The sequence below is a fragment of the Vicia villosa genome, linkage group LG4 (assembly GCF_029867415.1).
Source record: "Vicia villosa cultivar HV-30 ecotype Madison, WI linkage group LG4, Vvil1.0, whole genome shotgun sequence".
Taxonomy (NCBI): Eukaryota; Viridiplantae; Streptophyta; class Magnoliopsida; order Fabales; family Fabaceae; genus Vicia; species Vicia villosa.
Window position 1 is genome coordinate 49,473,812 of NC_081183.1, and position 12,939 is coordinate 49,486,750.

At 35.6% G+C, this 12,939-nt stretch overlaps 1 long non-coding RNA gene across 1 annotated transcript; it reads right to left on the minus strand.

Moving 5' to 3' along the window:
* Positions 1 to 10,370: 10,370 nt before the first annotated feature.
* Positions 10,371 to 12,001, minus strand: LOC131599154 (uncharacterized). Its single transcript, XR_009282598.1, has 4 exons — positions 11,730 to 12,001; positions 11,431 to 11,531; positions 10,938 to 11,142; positions 10,371 to 10,812 (listed from the first exon to the last, which is right to left on the minus strand). It is a non-coding gene; the product is annotated as an uncharacterized LOC131599154 (long non-coding RNA).
* Between the last annotated feature and the right edge of the window lie 938 nt (positions 12,002 to 12,939).

Genomic DNA, 12,939 nt, shown 5'->3' on the forward strand with positions numbered 1-12,939 from the left:
TCCAAATTTTCTTTCACAGCCAAAAACACTTCTGCAGTTAGAAATTCTAAAACAATATATAACTGAGACTCATGAAATCTCAAACAGATCTAGAGAGGAGTTGAAAGAACAACTCCAAAATCTTTCTGATTCATTAAAAAAAACACATGAAAAATGGAAAGAGCAAAAAAAAGTAGCAAAAAATTTTGATTCCCTGAGATTTTCTCCGGCGACATTTCCGGCTTCTTCTCCGACAGCATCTCCGGCAAGAACTCCGACGACTTTCTCGAAGGTATCTCTGGCATCGTTTCCGGTGACTACTCCGGTGACAGCTCTGAGGTCTTCTTCAACAACGCCGACACTAACTCAAGTGTCACTTTCGACGTCGTCTACTCCAGCAAAACAACCAGATCCAAAACCACCTAACATAATTTTATTTTCGGATCTGTCGTTATCATTCAAAAACTCATTTTTGCAAATACTAGATTTGAAACGGCCACCTGCGAAACCACCAGACCCACCACCGAAATCCATTCCATCTTGACTTCTTCCATCATTTTATCTTTTATTTAGTGCTATTGTTAAAAAAAAAAAAGAGAGACGCAAAAACGAAGACAAGCTAAAGGTAAACAATGTTGTGGTGCTATGATTCTATAGAGAGAGAAAGAGTGCTTGTTGGTTACTGGTTAAAGTTAAGAAGATGAAAGAGAGAGAAAAAAAGTTGTTAAAAAAAAAAGAAAGCAAAAAAAAAGTACTCATTTTTCACTCAACCGAGAACAAGAAAGGACATTGCGCGTGGGAGCCACCTCTGCATCATCGTTACTATCATTATTATGAGGGTGACATTTCTAGTAGATGGATTGAATTTACAAGACCACACTATGATTTTTTATCACACGTTTCTCTCACATGTTGGTTGGCATAATAACATTCATGGTAAGCACCAACCCATTCTTCAAAATTCAATTACTCATCACAACAAAAGTCACATGCACCTTTTGAAATTTTTATTATAATTTTAGAACCTTGAGGACAAGGTTCAAGTGGACTCCGTGGCAATGTTAGAGAGTAGAATTTAGTATTTAAGTTTATTTAGAATTTATATAAGTAGTAGTTTTATTTGTGTTGTTATTTATTTGGGCATTTATTAATAGCTGGGCTTTTTAGTTTGTTATCCATTAGTAATATTATATATTATAATCTCATTGAGACATTAGGGTATCAAAGAAAAGAAATGAAGTTTATTTTATTAGTTAGCCTTTATTGTCTCTTTTATTTTACCTAACATATGGTGTCAGTAAAAACAAAATGTAACTTTTATAAATAATAGTAATTCATAATTTTATCTCCTGATTAATCAATATCAACTACTATTATGAACATTTTGATGGTGCTAACTCATTTATCCATACTTAATTCAACAAAATACCTTCTAAATCAGTACTTGAAAAAACACTCATGAATTAGAGTCACTTCTAAACAATCATTTCACAAGTACTATCAAGTTCTTTTATACTCTTGATGAAGGGTATGAAAATAAAATAAATCCCAAACCTAACACCAGGAGGGTTTCATTACAATAATGTGAATCCACATTTCTTTTTATTTAGACCACAATTCTTGGATTCCTTTTGTCTTCCATGTGATTGCTTTCAACTTTATGTTTCAACACAAGATAGGTACAGCATCATATTTACTTTTACCAAACTTTCCTTATTGCATATGGCCCTAGCATCATATTCTAAGATCGTGTATCTTGCTGGAGAAAATGAATATGAGTATTAGTTATTGCATATGGCCCTACAGGCAATAATTACAATTGTTAAAATTAAAATGAAATTCAAACTAATTATTAAAAGACCTATAACAATTTACTTATTGCATTTTAAATACGCAAAAACTATTCAAATTCATTTTATAGCAATTTAAATATTTTTAAATAAAGTTTATACACTAAAATATTAGTAGTAATAATAGTCTTTAATTTGTCATTCATAATTTCTTAAAGCATCGTATATTTAAAACTCACAATTTTATCTATTTATTTATCATTACTTAAATTTCCCTAATAATAGATTATTAAATTATGAGTTTTGACAAATTTATTTAGACCTTAGATTGTGAAATAAACATAGCATCTTTTATTTAATCAGTTAATGCTTTCTTTACTTGATCTTATTCAAAAAAGAAAAGATGTGTTCTTACACAAATTCCATTTAACTTGTCTACTTCTCTTAATAACTCTTCTAATGATGTCTAATAAAAATATATTATACATTTTTATATTTAATATTATCAAACTCATGTCTCAAAATGTTTGTCACAAACTTTCCTTATCAAAACATGAAGGTTTAAATGGAGTAGTGAGGCTCAAGAAGCTTTTGAGAAATTGAAGGTTGCTATGACTATTGTCCCTGTGTTGGCTATGCCGAACTATGAGAAAGAGTTTGTGGTAGAAATTGATGCTTCTGGACAAGGGATTGGAGCTGTCCTAATGCAGGAAGGGAAACAATTTGTTACATGAGCCAAACATTGTGTGCCAAAGAAATAAATACCAAACTTTGACACCAGGAGGTTACTACAACCTTTACCTATCCCAACACTTTTTTTTTCCGAATAACGTTGCCTGTAGTTTTAATTTTATTTTATTTAATAGTCTTACTTTAGGAGTTGTACGATGTTATTAATCTAATCTATAAACAACACAAAAATTTAAGAGATTGCAAATCTGAGTTGAAGTAAAATTACCTTTAATGAAGCTGTAGGGGTTTTCGACTAGAGTCTTGATTGTGGGTTTGAAAGATTCATGTTGATGAAATACTCCTACTCCAACAGCAGAGCATCCAGGTGCTGCAAAATTAAAAGAAAAGTAATAAATGGGTTGGTTTGGACCGAAACCTTAAGCGTTTTGAAATCACTGATTCCACCATTCCCTCTTTTCTTTAATGCAGATCTCAGTTTCACCGCCCATCAAATCCTCAAACAAACAAAAGTTTTAAAATGGGTTTAATTAATTTTTCATGTTTTTATATATAGTTACATTTGTCTTTTTTTTGGTGACAAAATCAAACTTAATTCATATCATTAATCAAAAGATGTTCAATACAAGGAGGTGTCAAATGAAAACTACTACGTCTAGGCCAAGAATTGGCCGCCTTTGCTACTGCGTGGGCAACCGAATTCGCTTGACGTTTTATAAATTTTACCTCAAAGTTAGAAAAAGAAAGCAACAAGGATTGTAAAGAAGAAATGATTTGACTAAACTCGGATCTACCCGAACTCTTATTTTGAAGGGCTTGAACAACCATTTGGGAATCACTTTCAAAGATCACATGTCAGAGATTCAAAATGATAGCCCCTTGGATTGCTTCTTTAAGTTCATGGGCTTCCGCTTCTAAGATAGATTGAGTACCTATATCCCAAGCCGTTCCTGCAGATATAAAGCGACCAAGGTTATCGCGAACACACCATCCTCTATTAGTAGTACCGCTATGAGAGTTGAAACCTGCATCAACATTACACTTGAACCACCCTGCAATAGGAGCTTCCCATCTCGTAGGAAATTGGGTAGGATTGTCAGTACTATGATCCTGTTGTGCCGCAAACCAAGCCTGCCAGTTACTTAGTGCCACTAATCCAAGTGTTGTGGCATCCTCATTCTCATTATTTCATAATTTATTGTTTCTATTCCTCCATAACACATCTAACATAACAGCTACTCTCCCGGCAATCTTCCTATCTTCCCGGCTACAAATATCAAGAATAAGAGCTTTAGTATCAAGAAAGGACACTAAACGGGGATCGATCACTGAAGACAAACCTGCTGCCCGCCAACATTGTTTTGTAGCATTGCAACCAAACAACACATGCCAATCATCTTCAATATGATCTTCACAAAACTGGCACCCTAACGGACACTAAACATGAAATTGTTGGAGTCTTAGTCTAGTCGGTAAACACCCTCTCTAGATCCTCCATAAAAGATGCTTAACCCGAGGTGGTGCTTTGATGTTCCAAATACTACTCCAGTCCTCTACTATCCCTCCCGGTAAATGTTTAATCTGGGTTTCCCTCCAAATTCTATATCTAGACCGCACACTATACATCCCATTCTACTCAGCCTTCCAAATCAAACGATCTTCTCTCACTTCCTCGATCAAAGGCACTTGAAGGATACTTTTTGTAACTGTATCATCAAGTAGATCACTAATAAGGTGCACATCCCACTTTTTAACATTAGGCAGCATAAGATCTTTAACAGTAATACTATACGCACCTTGCCTTTGAGGGCCTTTTAAATATCCAACTTCCTTCCCTCGAAGCCAAGGTTCATTCATCGCCTTAATATATCTTCCATCACATATGCTCCACCTGCATCCATGAATCAGAACACTTTTGGATTGCCAAATACTTCTCCAAACAAAACTCGGATTATTACCAATATTTGCATCAAAGGAAAGTACCTTGCTTTAAAAATTCTAGACACAAGAGAATGAGGTTTTGTCAAAATATGCCATCCCTGTTTGGCAACCATAGCCATATTAAACGATCTAAAATCTCGAAACCCCAAACCTCCTTCCTTCTTGCTACAAGATAACTTATCCCACGCCATCCACCTGATCCCCTTATTATTGTTACCACCTCCCCACCAAAAAGAATTCAATATTTTCTCAATGTCTTTAACAACCCCATCCGGAATGATAAATATACTCATGATGTAAGTCGGGATTGATTGAAGGACCGATTTGATCATAACTTCTTTACCCGCTTTGAATAACGATCTACCTCGCCAAGCATTAATCCTCTTCCAAACACGATCCTTTATAAAGGCAAAAATAGCTTTTTTACTCCTTCCCACCATAGACGGGAGACCCAAATACGTCCCTGTGCCTAAAACATGGCGAACACCCATTATGTTAGCAAGGTCCTCTTGCGCAGCTTTGCTCAGATTACGGCTAAAGTACACTTCTGATTTGGTCATATTGATTTCTTGTCCAGAGGCCTTGGCATAAGCATTTAATATCTGCATAAGATGGTTCACCTCCTCTATATTGGACCTGCAAAATAAAAAACAATCATCAGCAAAAAGTAGATGGGACACACTAGGTGCCCCTCTACATATCCGAACGCCATGGATGTCTCCTTTAGCCACCACCTCTTTGATGAGGGCTGATAGACCTTCAACTATAATAATAAATAGGGAAGGGGACAGTGGGTCCCCTTGCCTTAGTCCTCTTCCTGGTTTAATAGGTCCAACACTTTCTGAGTTCATAAGCACTGAATATTGCACCGACGTTACACACATCATCATCCACTGAATCCACTTCTCCGCAAAACCTATACGCTTAAGCATACCACTCAAGAAGCCCCAATCCACTCTATCGTAAGCCTTACTAATGTCGATCTTGAGAGCTAGATGAGCCTTATTCCCTTTAACCTTCCTTTTAAGAGCATGAATAATCTCAATAGCAATCAGAGCGTTATCAAGGATTGATCGGCCTTCGGTAAAAGCTGATTGTTCTGCCGAAACACATTTCTCCGAGCAACTTTTCAATCTATTAGCCAGCATCTTAGAGACTATTTTGTAAACCACATTGCAAAGAGAGATAGGTCTAAGACACTTCATATCTGTTGGTTTAACAGTCTTCGGGATGAGACAAACATTTGTTTCAGTAAGCGAAGTCGGAACATTTGTTACATTTGTCTTAAACATAAGATTATTTGAATACATTACAAAAATTAAAAGTATTGATTATAGTACTCCATAAATTTGTTGTCAATTAATATAATTTTATAAAGGTAAATTCTTTGATATCCATAAATTTAAATTGGATACCGATAATTTGTTATAATTTTAATTTATTTTAAATTAAATTAAAAAAATGGCATGGCATTGAATCATATTATTGATTGGATGATTAGTACTTAACTAAATTCAAAGATAATTTTTTATAAATTTATATTTAAAAAAATAATAATTAATATTTTTATAAATATTTTCCTAATTCCTATACATTATAAAAAAAACATAATTAATCATATTACTGATAAAATAATATTTAATCTATTTGAGTGATTGGAAAGGGACGGCAGTTCCAACTGGTAAAGTGAATGAAGCAGTTATTTCTACCAATATTTGACCATACATTTAAATATTATTAAATTATTAATATTATTAATATATAAAGCCAATGAAAAATATATTTTTACTCTGTATTTGTGCATATAATTATTCATTGCGTAACTTTCAACGCACCGCCATCATGAATTGTTTTTCTAAAAAGTGATGGGGTGGCCGTGGCCTTCCCCGGTCATCCCCTCGCTCCGCCACTGTTAATAGTAATTTCTGTATAATTTGTGTTAGAGAATGACAAGTTTTCTGTAATTCACGTAACGCCTTTATTTGGTCAACATTTATGCCCCTTGCTCGTTGGACAGGAAGAAAGAGATGTGGAGGGTCTTGAGGGAGAAGCGTATGTGTTTTCAAGAGGGCCTCTGGTGTTTTGGGGGAGACTTCAATGCTGTGAGCAATAGAAGGGAGCGGATTGGCACAGGCACTTATTGTAACGTTGGTGAGATTCAGGGATTCAGGGAGTTCATAAACTCCATGGAGCTCATAGACCTTCCAGTCATTGGTAATCGGTTCACCTGGTTCAATCTGGCTGGTGATGCGTGTAGCAGGCTCGATAGATTTTTGGTTTCGGAGGGGCTTTTGGAGCTGTGTGGTTGGGACAGACAGGTGGTGGGGGAGAGAAGTGTGTCTGACCATTGTCCTATATGGCTTAATGGGATGAAAAAGAACTGGGGTCCAAAGCCTTTCAAGCTGTTCAAGTGTTGGCTTAATCATGAAGGATTCAAAACTTTCGTGGAGGATTGCTGGATTTCTTTGTCTAATATTCGAGGCAGGCCTGGATTCATATTGAAAGAGAAGCTCTTCAAATTGAAGCACATGATTAGGATCTGGAACAGGGAGGTTTTTGGCATTTTAGATCTTGACGTCAACAATGCTATTTGCAACTTGAATAAGCTGGACACAGTGGTGGCTGATTTGGAGAGGGGTGTAGCGGTAGATGTCTGTGAAGCTAGGGGCGTGGCATCCAAGGCTGTGTGGGAGGCTTCTAATATTAGGGAGAGCATTTTAAGGCAAAAATCGAGAAGCAAATGGTTTTTGGAAGGTGATGTTAATTCCAAGTACTTCCACAGGGTTATGAAGGGTAGATGGAGGAGCAACAATATTGTTGGCCTTAGTGCTGATGATGGTATTCTGACAGAGGTGGAAGAGATTAGAAGTGCGATTTTTAATCATTTTGCCAATAGATTCTTGGAGGTTGATGAGGTGCGCCCGGTGCTTGGAGGAGTTGCTTTCAATTCGCTGTCTGTTGAGGACAGTGCCTATCTTGAGGCTCCTTTTACGGTCGAGGAGATAAAGGAGGCTGTGTGGTGCGGGGATTGTGAGAAAAGCCCAGGTCCCGATGGGTTTCCGCTGGGTTTTCTGAAATTTTGCTGGGGTTTTTTAAGCAATGAGGTTATCACGTTTGTTCATGATTTCTATAGCAGAGGCAAGCTCCCAAAGGCTGTCACTGCTTCTTTTCTGGCTCTGATTCCTAAAACTTCTAACCCTCAAAGAGTGGAGGATTTCCGGCCCATTTGCCTTATAGGATGCTTGTATCGGTTGCTGTCTAAGTTGTTGGTGGGAAGGTTGAAGAAGGTGATGGGGAAGTTGATTTCTTCCAATCAAACGGCTTTTATCGAAGGAAGGCAGATGATGGACGGGGTGGTGGCTCTCAATGAGACGGTTGACTTTGCTAAGAGGAATGGAAGAGAGTGTTTGATCTTAAAGATTGATTATGAAAAGGCTTATGATAGCGTGTCGTGGAATTATCTTAGATACTTGTTCAGACGGATGGGGTTTGGAAACAAATGGTGTGGTTGGATGGAAGCAATGGTTTTCTCGAGTAATATTTCTGTCCTTGTCAATGGATCACCTACGGCTGAATTTTGTGCCTCTCGCGGCTTGCGTCAAGGGGATCCCCTATCCCCTTTTCTTTTCCTTATTGCTGCCGAGGGTTTAACAGGTTTGATGAGAAATGCTAGAACTGTTGGAGGGTACCAAGGTTTCCAGTTTAATCAACATACGCAAGTAGATCTTCTGCAGTTCGCGGATGATACGGTGTTGCTGTGTAATGGAAAGGCTGATAATTTGTGGTGCATTAAAGCTGTTCTTCGTGGCTTTGAACGTGCTTCTGGGTTGTGCGTGAATTTCAATAAAACAAGGTTGTACGGAATCAATGTGGCGAGTGAAGATCTCCGGGCAGCAGCTAATTTCCTTTCCTGCTCAATGGGTTGCGTCCCTTTCAAGTTTTTGGGCTTACCGGTGGGAGCGAATCATCGTAGGAAAAAAACGTGGGATCCGGTGGTGCGTAAGCTGGAATCTAGACTGAGTTCCTGGCAGGGGAGGCACCTTTCGCTTGGAGGCAAGGTAACTTTAATAAACTCTGTTTTGAACAACATTCCTATTTTCTGGCTTTCTTTTTTCAAGGCGCCGAAGGTGGTGTGGGATGAAATTACGAGAATTCAGCGGTCATTTTTGTGGGGAAAACCGAAAGATGATAAGAGGCGTATGGCGTGGGTTAGTTGGGATAAGGTTTGCTTGTCTAAGGAGGATGGAGGGTTGGGAGTTAAGAATGTAGAGCTGTTCAACTTGGCCTTGATTAGCAAGTGGGGCTGGCGGTGCTTGGAGGATAGGCAGTGTGTGTGGTCTAATATTTTGGCTTTCAGATACGGAGGTGGTGAGCAGCGCATCCGTGAGGATGTTTCGAGCTACAGACTGCAAAAAGCATCCTTATGGTGGCGTGACATTAGGACTGTTTGCAGAGGTAAAATTAACGACCAGTGTTGGTTTCTGGATGCGGCTTCGCGAAACACAGACGGTGAGGTGGTTTGGGATAGCGGCAACGATGGTTTCTCGGTCAAAAATGTGTATAATCTTTTGTACTCGTCTTGGTGTGAGGCTTTTAGGCTGGACGATTGTAAGGTGCAGGTGATCCATTCGGTTTGGAGGGCCAAGGTTCCGGAATCTGTCAAGTGCTTCGGATGGCGGTTTATTCTCAATAGTATTCCCACTAGAGAGGAGCTAGGGCGGAGAGGCGTGCTGCTTGGAAGTGATTCGGTGGTTTGCCCTTTATGTAATACAGTTTCGGAATCAAAAGATCATCTTTTTCTCCTGTGCGTCGAAGCTGGAAAGGTTTGGCAGAAGGTGTTATATTGGCTGGTGAGAGAGGAAATGGACATTGGTATAGGGATATTGGAGATGGATATTTTCGAGCTTTTCTCGAGTTTTTTGGAGGTCTGTGTTCGTGCTCCACTGGTTCCTTTTTTCTGGCTGCTTATTTCGTGGAATATTTGGAGAGCTAGGAATGAGTTGGTTTTTTCCAACAAGGCGTGGGATGTGTCGCGTGTTGTGAATTGTATTAAATCCATGGGGTGGGATTGGTTCTCTTTTTTAGTTACCAAAGGGTCCGAGTGTGACCGGGGTACCTGGTTAGACAATCCGTCATCGTTGGTGGGTTTCTAGGTGGTTCTGCTGCTTTTGTTTGTTCTTTGTATTTGGGTTGGCACCCCTTGTGCTCTTTAAATACAAAGTGGCTTATCAAAAAAAAAAACAAATCTTAATTGGTCATTTTTAATAAGCAAAACTTAATTAAAAAGTGATTAAGGGTACCAAAGTAATTAAAACTTAAATATGTCAGAAATGTATAATATATCCTCGCATCCGTATGAGAAAATCATTAATATTTATCTAATTGGATAAATATATAATGAAATATAATACACAGTATTTTGTATACAATTTTCCATGTTCCAACAAGTAGTCTTGTAACCCTTCTGATTTTGAAGTTGCAGCTTTTTTGTTTCATAGTCATCCTTTTGTGCTGATCAAGTGCACAATACTGATACGTTATCTATGCAAACTTTCGTTGTATCTTGTCGACATTGAATCGTTGATTATTCAAGGTGTCCAGCATCATATAGTTATCCTCATCTATTACATATGTTTTGGTAATCCTTTGGTTTTACCTCGTTGTCTCATTTTGACTCTTGGTTTCAAAAATATCATCATATTTTTTTAATGACTTTATAGATATTTGGATGAGTAGAAAACCTTTATCTTTTGTGTTTTTTGGGATTGTGTAGTGTGTAAGGCTAGTTTCTCATTTAATCAATGGTTGGTCATATTTAAACAATGTAATTTTGCAAGTTTCATTGTTAGAGAATAATATTTCAATTTAAATTAAAGAATACAAGTCAATTTTCCAATTTTCAAATTACTGAAAACTGAATACAAGTCAACTGACTTGATAGATTAATCAAACAACACTAAATTAAAAAAATTATAAGAGAATAATTTTTAAACAAATAGTAAAAATTAGAGAATACAACTCAATTTTCAATTCTTCAAAACATAAAATATCTACAAATGTTATTATATCTACCAAAATTTGAGAATACAACTCAATTTTCAATTCTTTAAAACCTGTTATATCTACACATCATGCAAGACTACCTAGAGAAAACCAACATTACTCTCAACCAATGATGATCCTTGCTTTTAGCTATCAATATTAACTTTGACATTTAGATAGAATCATATTTTTTAATGCCTATTTTTGAAAGGAAAATGGTGTCTTTCTGGAAGTGGTTTTCCTTCTTAAAAAAAGCCTTCAGCATCACAAGCAAACTCTTCGGTTTAGAAACTCCAGCTGAATGACCTTCTCCTTTTATTGTAGCAAATCTTAGGATGTCTTGAAATATTTGGGTCCATTTTTCAGCCACCTTAATAATCAAATATCAAAATAAGTTAATTTTATAGGTAATGGAGTGATAATTAAAAGGTTTATAAGGAAAAAGAAGAAGAAAAATTGTTATGCCTAAAAATTCACAAACATCATACTTCTTACATTCAAATAGGACAGATATTTATCTGACCACCTTGAAACCAAGCTTGATAATCCAAGATATTTATCTGACCACCTTGAAACCAAGCTTGATAATCCATTTTTGAATCCCTACCAGCAATACATGTAAAGCTTTTAATGTTTTTCTTTTACTCATGTATGTATTTGTTGCATCTCGATTACATACATGAGCTTTATCTCCTGTTTGCTAAACAAAGAAAGAGAACCAACACAAGAATATAACGTTAAAAACAAATTAAAAAAAAAAAAAAAAGATTTAAAGAATTTAGGTGACAGTTTGGTTTGTGTAACTATTATCATCTATATTATGCCATCTTATTTTGTTAGTACATTAAACAACTCAACGATAATTCTTTTAGTTTTAATTTTATTTTATTTAATAGTCTTACTTTAGGAGTTGTAGGATGTTATGAATCTAATCTATAAACAACACAAAAATATAAGAGATTGCAAATGTGAGTTGAAGTAAAATTACCTTTAATGAGCTGTAGGGGTTTTCGACTAGAGTCTTGTTTGTGGGTTTGAAAGATTCATGCTGATTAAATACTCCTACTCCAACAGTAGAGCATCCAAGTGCTGCAAAATTAAATAACCTTGATAAAATTTAAAGAAAAGTAATAAATGGGTTGATTTGGACTTTTTTTTTTATTATTAACAAAATATATCTTTGCACTAAACTAAACTTAGTAAATTAAAGACAATAACAATATTATAGAATACAAATTAAAAAAAAAAAATAGAAAGGCAGAGGTTAAGATAGAGGGCAGAAAGTACCAGTGAGAGTGAGAGGCCGCCAGTGGTGATGTTGTGCGGCGATGAAGGTGGAAGGACGTGGCGGTCTTAAGGCGCAGAAACGGCGCCAGGGGAGGGATGCGGAAACGGCAGTGTGATACAAACGACGACTGGAAACGATATTTCTCATTCTTTTGTTTCTTACATTTTGAAGAATCTCTCTGTTCCCTCTTTCTCTTAATCTGATTTTGTAGATTGGTATTTAAGCTAAAAAATTAGGGTTCAGCTTGAGAATGAAGCCAAGAATATGCAAGGACTAACAAAAGAAAAAGAAAAAGAAAAAGAAGATTCTTTTGTTAAAGAAGAACGTGCAAGTGTAATGATGGTACTTCCATCTTATCTTGAGACTAACTTTTATTAAAGAACAAGATTCTTTTATTAAAGAAGTGTTGGATAAATTTAAATGCAGTCTTGGAAAGCCAAAAGACAGATTCTCTAGGGCAGACAAACTTTCATAAGAAATAGTTAATCATTAAATGTTATGTCTATTTATGTTTCCCTGGTCTCTATATAAAGACCCTCTCTTTGTAACCTAATTTTTACTTTTGCCACAAATCCTTTGCAAGTCAATATATATCAGAAGAGAGTAGTTTGATCTGTTACCTTCAAGAAGAAGTATCCAGAGTTGGGTCACATGCCATGCATCAATGCTCGTTTCACTGACAATCACTTAGCCATAACAATCACGTAAAAGACAATTTTGTTTTAAAAACCTATTTACATTATTGAAATTCAAAATAATGTTTTAGGTAAGTTTTGAGAGAAACTCTCTCAAGTCTTTTAACTTAAAATTAACACCTTTTTATTTTTAACTTCAAATATTAATTTATAGTTTTTTAATTAATATAAACAAAATCTGTCAAAAAAATTAATATAAACAAAAATTTATTAAATATAAATTTTAAAAACATTATGAAGTTAAATTTATATTTTTAAAAATTTAACTACATGTACTATTAAGATCAAAACGATGATATTTATGTAATTAAAGTTTTAAAAAATTAAGAACATGGAGATAAAATTATGAATGTTTTTGGGATAAATTTAGAAAAATGAAAAGGTGAAAAATAATTAAATGTATTATTTTTATATAATTAAAATTAATTAATACTAAATTATATTTAACGAAATGATAAAAAAATTGTTGAGATTTCATAACAATAATGTTTTAACAATTTTTTTTAATTTAATG